Here is an 8,345-nt window from a genome sequence, read left to right as displayed (position 1 = left end):
GCAGAATACTTCGAGGAACTGCCGAATAGACCAACTCTATTGAAACCACCGGACATCGAAGCAAAACATATAGACCAACGATCGAAGAAGCCAAGATGGCTATCAGACAAATCGTGAGCGTGAAGGCAGCTGGACCTGACAATAAACCAGCACTGAAGTCATACATGAAAGTAACTGCAAATATGCTCCACGTTCTATTCAGGAAGATTTGGTAAGAGGAACAAGTGACAACGGATTGGAAAGAAGAATGTCAAAGAAAGGAGATCTGAGCAAATGTGAGAACTACAGAGGCATCACGCTACGGTCAGTGGCAGGAAACGTTTTCAACAAAGTCACGCTGAACCGGATGAAAGATTCCGTAGACGCCAGACTTCTAGATCAACGGATCGGATTCTGTAAAGACCGGTCATGCACAGACTAAATCACGACATTACGGATTATCGTCAAACAATCAGTTGAATAGAATTCGTCACTATACATCAACTTCCTTGATTATGAGAAAGCATTTGGTAGTGTGGATAGGAGAACATAATGGAAACTTCTTTGACACTACGGTGTGAGTACTTGAGAAAATCGTCAACATCATCCGGAACTCATACAACGGACTACAGTGCGAAGTGGTGCGTGGAGGACATCTGATAGACCCATTTCAAGTGAAGACCAGCGTCAGACAACGCTGCCAACTCTCATCCACTTTCTTTCTTCTGTTGTTTGACTGGATTATGAAGACCTCGACATATGACAGGAAGTGGGGGATAAAATTGACAGCTTGGAATCAGCTAGAAGATTTTGACTTCGCAGATTATCTGGCCCTTCTATCCCATACACATGAACAAATGCGGGTCAAGACAATTGGTGTAGCAGCAGCCTCTGAATCAGTGTACTTCAATATATACACTGCCAAAAGCAAGATCCTCAAATGCAACATGGAGAACACCAATTCAGTCTCATTTGATGAAGAAGCAATGGAAGGGGTGGAGACTTTCATGTAGCTGGTCAGCAGCATCATCGATGAACAAGGAGGATCTGATGCAGATGTAAAGGTGAGGATTGGCAAAACAAGGGCTGTGCTGGAGAACATATGGAACTCATAACAAATGTCAACCAATATCAAAGTGAGAACCTTCAATATGAACGTTGAGACAGTTCTACTGTACGGAGGTGAGACCTGGGGGACTACTACAACCATCGTCAAAATGTGCAAGTATTTCTATACATTTGTCTACGCAACATACTGAATGTCCGTTGATCAGATATAATCGCCAACAGCCTACTGTAGGAGAGAACAAACCAGCTTCTAACTGAAGAGGAAATGAGGAAAAGACGCTGGAAGTGGATAGGACATATATTGAGGAAATCCTCAAATTGCATCATGAAGCATTATACGCTAACTTGGGATGTCGAAGGGAAACTAATCAGAGGAATTCCAAAGAACATAGTGCTCCGAGAATTGGAAGTAGATATGAAAAGGGTGAATAGCAACTGGAAGCAACTGGAAAGGATTGCCGGGGAGAGAGTTCGCTGGAGAATACTCGTGAGGGCTTATGCTTCTCCACGAGGGATAACAGGCGTAAGTAAGTTAATACCTATATCTCATACATTCGTTACCCAAAGTAAACAATGTGACGAGCAAAGAGGAGAAATAGATCGGAAAGATAAATACTCTAACTCGCTGTACTACTGAACATCAGCTTTAATTTAGCTCTAAATGGGTAATAACTAGTGTGTCAGACAGAGATTGGATAAAATAATGATCGATAAACAAACACACTAAAGTATATACAATGCACATAAGCGTAGAAATGCAAGGACACAGAAATAAGAAGTGTATATATGCTGAATGTGCTGAATTTCCTGTGGGAAGTATTGAGTTATTATAAGAGTAAAAATGACTCACTGACTCAATATTACTAAGTTCTGTTAAAAACCTCGGATTGATCATGTGCATTAGTATTAGATACTACAAGTACAGTGCTTAAACTACTCAAGCTGTTTGTTCTATTATTATCAAGAGTACGATTTCTCAATCTACAGACAATTATTAATTATAATGCTGCATTAGTGTCCGAGTTGTCGCAGTGTCGTTTTGAGATACCTGATGCTTTCCAAGAACGGATCAGACCACAGCTACAAGAGTGTGGTAGATCCCAGCAAAAGAGCTTAGTCAAAATATAACAATACGCAAAGTTACCAACAATATACCAAAATAATTAACACCACAAACCTAATCGTATGTCTATGAGTAACGCAAAAGGTAACAAATTACAGTTAAAATAAAAAAAAGGTATATTGAGCAACAAAATGGTAACAGCGTTATGAAATGAATGTTACTTGTAAGCTGCTTTCTGAGATAACAACCACAAATAAGTTCACTTGGTTAACAAAGGTCCCTCTGCACGTGATGGCACCAACAGCAAAATGAAGAATATTAAATCCGGTAGTAATATTTAGTAAAGATTCGGGTCGCAGCTCCAACGTAGTGTGGGAAAGCCTAAAAGAATGTTATAATACTATTATAATCTTCAATCAAGGGCGTGGCCACTAAAGCAGAAGAATAGACGGCGGAGACAACGTTTATATTTCAAGAATATTATATATAACCAAACAAATATATGTTTTTTTTTACCATTGATACAGAAAAACAATAGATATTGAATACAAATGTGGTTACATATAAAGTGTGACAAATAGGAAAAATATGTGATCTTTATTTCGTTGCTATAAAAAAAATCACTGAATATACATGTCACAATAAGAGTCCCGGCGATTTCTAGAATCTGTTCTGCAAAAGGGAGATACTTTCTTTGAAACAGTGTGAAAACAAACATATCTGAAACATTTGTGACTGCCTCAAACAAGAATCGTATTTTTAAGTGGAAACTGAATAAATTGTAAAATACACGGTTTCATAATTGGAAATATTATTACATCAGTTGTCTATGAGCAGTTATTAATGTAGATTATAAATAGCCATTGACAAGTAATAACTTGTCCGTTTGAACATTTAATATCATGTAAATCATAATTTCATGTAAAATTTGTATAGCAGAAGAGGGCATTCAATTGATTAACTAATTACATTTATTGTATGAAAATCAGTATATATGTGTATAGACGTTAGCATCCGTATGTGTATTTAAAAAAGGTCATCTAACTGTTTCTAAATCAATGAATATCATAAATATTTTTGAAGCTTACTTTATAGCTACCAAAATGATCACTCAAAACCATTCTGGTAAGTAACTGAATTATCAATTTATTCGACAAATTTATCTGTTAACATCAATAGTTTACCAATTACAAAAGATGTAAATGAATTCCTACTTATAATGATTGTTCGGTAATCTGACTTGAGCATGTTTTCCAGTATTTACTTATAACAGTGTGACTCAACAAATCAAATGCACGTGATCCATAACAATCATTTCTTACCTATTAGTCAATAAGTCCTTGAAGTTGACTGGGAATCCTCGAAATAGAACTAGGTGAGCACAAACGAACGTATTGTATTTGGAATTCAAAATCAGGCAGTCACCAAGTTCAAATGAACGATTAGTTCTTACAAACACCACATGTTATCACTCAATAAATTAGTTTTCGTAGATCGGACCACATGTGACTGTAGACAATAATCGAGAAGCCGTGAAACTTTATCACAAACTTATTATACACATTTCTATAGCCTCAAGCGAACTTATACTGTTTTAATGACATAAAATCACCCAACTCAAATATTTTACAGGCAGTTACGATACAAAGTATTAACTTGAGTAGTGACAGGTACTACTTTTGTTAACAGAAATGCTTTGTAATAAGACTTATGTCAGAATTATGTTTTTTTGTTTAAATTCTGAATTCATTCCGTTAACAAAACATCACTTATCTGTCGACTAAATAACATAAGCTGGTAATGCTCTTATCTTATTGTCTTCACATGTCCTTCAACTTAATTTAGCATGTAATTTACTGATGTGCTCCTTTTGTCTAAGCATATTAAATCCTTTGATTTCTTTATAACTGCTATAAATTGGGAAAGATTCTTTATTCTTCATCAAGTTTGAGATAATCTTCATTGAATCATAAAGGAGGAAATGTCGAGGAGAAACGATGAATGTGATAGAAATGCCAAGCTTTAAGTAAACTTCAAACAAAGAGAGTCATTCGATATTATAGTAATCGCTCAATATGAATAATAAAAACTCGGTTATTTTTTTGCCCTGTACTAATTTACTGTCTACAAATTTCTGTGCAATTCTAGGATGAATATGTTGAGGTTACTTATTTTTGGATTTTTTTCATTGAGCTGCATGTTTACACAAATTATATCTGGAACATTTTAATGATAACCTTAGACACGGCTAAACAAAATAATCAGTAGGGTCTATCTTTGCATATCTGGGAAGTGTGTATACATGAATTTTTTGTTTTGTCAGTCATTTTTAAAATGTTCATCTAGTTTATAATCTATCATTTAAGTAACTATAGATGGTCATCTACACAGGGTTTGAGAATATATGATTTCTAAGCTGGTTAAATAATGATCAAAATAGTAAAATGCTGTCTAATGCATAAATAACTTTGATCAAGTTAGTAAAACCAACACCAGTGAATGAGCATAGCTAAGTTACAGAGATTCTTTGAGGTAATCCCACTCAGCCTCCTCGATCATTGTGCTTGCCCCAATCAGGACTCTATACCAATCGATACCAAACAGGCGGGCACTCAATGACCTACTAGATTCATGTCATCTCTTGATCTGCTCGTTCGGAGCTCTCTTCCAACCCATTCATATATTAATAAGCGTCGGGTACCCGTGTGATCAGTGGTTATGTTAACGTAACACAGTCATTCGACCCATCCTAGTTGATGAAACTATCAATAGTCTCAAGGTCAAAGTATTTTCTTCATGAAATGTGAGTGAACTAGAGTGCATATGAAACAGCATTTAAAAAGACGGTTATGTTAATATTGTGCATAAGTAATCTTAGTTTACGTTAGTGTATTATTCTGGATAATTTAAAACCGAATATGGATACCTTAGGAAAATGCTTATCAATTTTCAGGCGTCCCAGCCATTCTGTAAGTTATTAATTAAAAACTGAATCTATTCAAAATCATTTTAATGGAGCTAGATTGGTCCACAGTCTATGAGTTAGATATGTAGCTAATCAGACGAATGTATAGTTTGTGGAATGATTACATTATTTATTGTTCTTTAGACCACATGAAAGCAATTTTACCAGTGAACTTACCTTTCATTCTACCAGTCCATTCAATACGAGTAAAGGGAAAAAACAGTGCATGAATGCAAGATTATGCAGTGGGATAGATGTAGTTATTCAATAATCTGTGTTTGTGGAGTTCATAATATCAAATTACAGATTTGATAATGAAGTTAGTTTCATCATGTTATTTCGTCTTTTTGTAAACTTTCACCTAAGATTTGTTTAGATATTATCTTACGGATGTTTGATTTGATTTCTACAGATAAAATTAATTTCATCGAACGGAGTGGTACAGGATTATTACCTTGCACAATAAATGTATGCTTGAATCAAGGCATATGTTTAATGGATCCATTATTCAACAAATTCAGGTGTATATGTGGAGCGTATCATTCTGGCAATCTATGTGAGAAGTTTAATAGCAGTATTTTCATTTGTTCAAAACTTGGTTTATGTAGACCACTTGGTGTAAGTATTTCACTGTATAATTAAATATTTGAAATTCCCTTATGACTATGTTAAACAATGTTTATTACGATTTAATCGTTGGCAGGTGGTATGAATCAGTGAGTTTATCATAATGACCTATTTTTTTTATAAAAATCCTTTAGTTGTTTATGAGCTAACATCCGAAACAATTTTTACGTAAAATATCAGTGTTGGAAGGATATTTATTCAAGCTATTACTAACTACTTACGAGTAGTTCGAAGATTACAATGAATTCATTGTGCATTGTGTTCTAGTTTTATCTATCATGTAGGATTTACTAAAATGGATTTGATGTTAAAAAGTGCATAATCTCTATTCTTTTAGATAGAAATCGTGGATCATAGTTCTAAGATTCCTCAAAACTCTATTAACTAACTGATATTCACTGAAAAAATATTTTCTGTGAAATTTTATTGAATTGTAAAGTTATGAGTAAACTGGCTCTTAGGAAGAAGGTTGTATTATTTGCACTAAACTTGGTCTTTTAGAACATTACATTGGCGCAAAAACTTGTGCCATAAGCTTTATTCCAGAAGACATGACAGAACATCTGGAACTCAAAACAATTGTTAACCAACACCAAGATCAGAATTGTCAATACATGAAGTAACTAAAATGTAGTTTTAATTAAAAATGCGTATAGCACAGAGACTTTACTAATTTAACTGTTCAGGCTTGATTCCTATTTCTGAAACCTATGTGTCTGTTGGATAATGTTACCCTACTCAAAACCCCCATTTCTAATCTCGTAAGCTTTTCTTTTTTTCAATTTACCGATACTTCTCAAGTCGCGAATTTTCGTTCATACCTCTTTTGTATTCATCATTTTCACCTTAATGGTTCTCACTACATTCTGACTATTGGGCACCTTATATTCTATACCTGTATTCATTGACAACTTTGCTAACTATTCAACACTATATTATTTAATAAGTGATATTTGTTATGGGTTTAACATATTTTGGGTTTCACTGAAAAGTCAGGGAGCGGTTCTCAGTTGAGGAATCCTATACTTGTACGAAACAACTGTCCAGTGCTTCCTGATTTACAATGGTGAAAGAAATTTGGTTAAGCTGTAGTGAATTTCACATACGAATTGAACTAAATTTCACGAGATCTCTTCGTCAATAATTACTTCTTTCGTTCTAGATTACTATGTAAAAGAAATTACTCATAAATTTCAATGAATGATAGAACGTTTTATCTAAATTATCTTCATTTTTGAGGCAAAGCGAAATATCAGTTTTAATTATGTTCGTTATAAAAATATCAGGTCACATCATACGGTAAATTTAGATGAGGCGATAAAAATAAATGAATTTAGGTTTGTTAATTATCGTTCTCGTATGTCAAAAAATGTATGTGATGATCCTACAAAATGTGAGTTTCTACATGTTATAACTAACCATCTTTGTCTAACTCTACACTATTCAGTCATACCGAAACACCCACATACTTTCGACACCAAACCTTGAGTGAACCCTTTATAGGTACATTTTGTATTAAGGATAGATAGAATATGACTGGTAGAGGAATCCAGAATGCTCTTTTCGTTCAGTTTGGAATTCATCAACTGGATGTATCTGGATTACATTCCTGGCGTTATTATTGAAACTCGAATTAAGTATCTTTCGTTTTTAAACACACAGTGAGTTATTGACTGAGCCAAAAGATCCAGAAAGTTAATCTATCTGTTTTAAGTAACTTGAACAAGATACAAGTATGCTAACAAAGAGTGATGAAAATTCAATCACGAATATTAACATCTGGATAACTAAAGGTTCTGCTTATTATGGTGTATTTTGTACTTCCTTAAATATATCCAGGAAATTCATCATTTTGAGTTGAATAAAAATATCTACGTGGATTGTTTGAATCATATTTCTTACAAACGACTCATATCTGAACTTATTCTGGCTTTCATTACTTGAAGATGCTTATTCAATTAAAATTCCGAGTTTTTGACAAAAATGTGCTCTTTTCATTTCAATCTAATTAAAAACAATAAACTTACGGAAATCGAGTAAAACATTAATAGAGTATCTATTGAAAGCTATAAGTTTAACTCATTCAGTGATATTTAAGACTTAATTCACAACATGTATAATTTAAAATTTTCTTGAATATCTTTTCTTGGTGAGTTATTTTCCATGAAAAACAAATAGTCTATAAAAGTTTTAGAAGTATCTTAAAATCAAGGTTATTCATCCAAATAATTTATCATGGTATTCATTTTCAAACTCCCTCTTATTTGACCAAACAATTTTGGGAAAACTCATACAGTTGTAACTTGTAGGTATAGAAGATATCATGCATATACTTAAAAGCCCCTTAACATTCCGATGTCAATGCAACAGGTAATTCAACCATTGAACACGGGTGCTTTTTAAAAAACATATTTTGATGTTTAATCCAACATATTTTATTAACCTTTAATTGTGGGATAATTTCAAATTCAGTTTTAAGAAAGCTAATTAAGGTATTGGAAGTAGTCATTATTATTTTTCAAAATTGAAATCATGAGCCAATTGGAAGTCTAAGACTCCGTAGTGGGGCCATCGCCCCTGATAGACGGGTTTTTCGCCCCTTTGACGTTGGGAGTCCACGTTCTTTTATAAGTGGAATCTTGT

Source organism: Schistosoma mansoni, chromosome 3 (assembly GCF_000237925.1).
Source record: "Schistosoma mansoni strain Puerto Rico chromosome 3, complete genome".
Taxonomy (NCBI): domain Eukaryota; kingdom Metazoa; phylum Platyhelminthes; class Trematoda; order Strigeidida; family Schistosomatidae; genus Schistosoma; species Schistosoma mansoni.
This window is presented reverse-complemented; position numbering follows the sequence as displayed.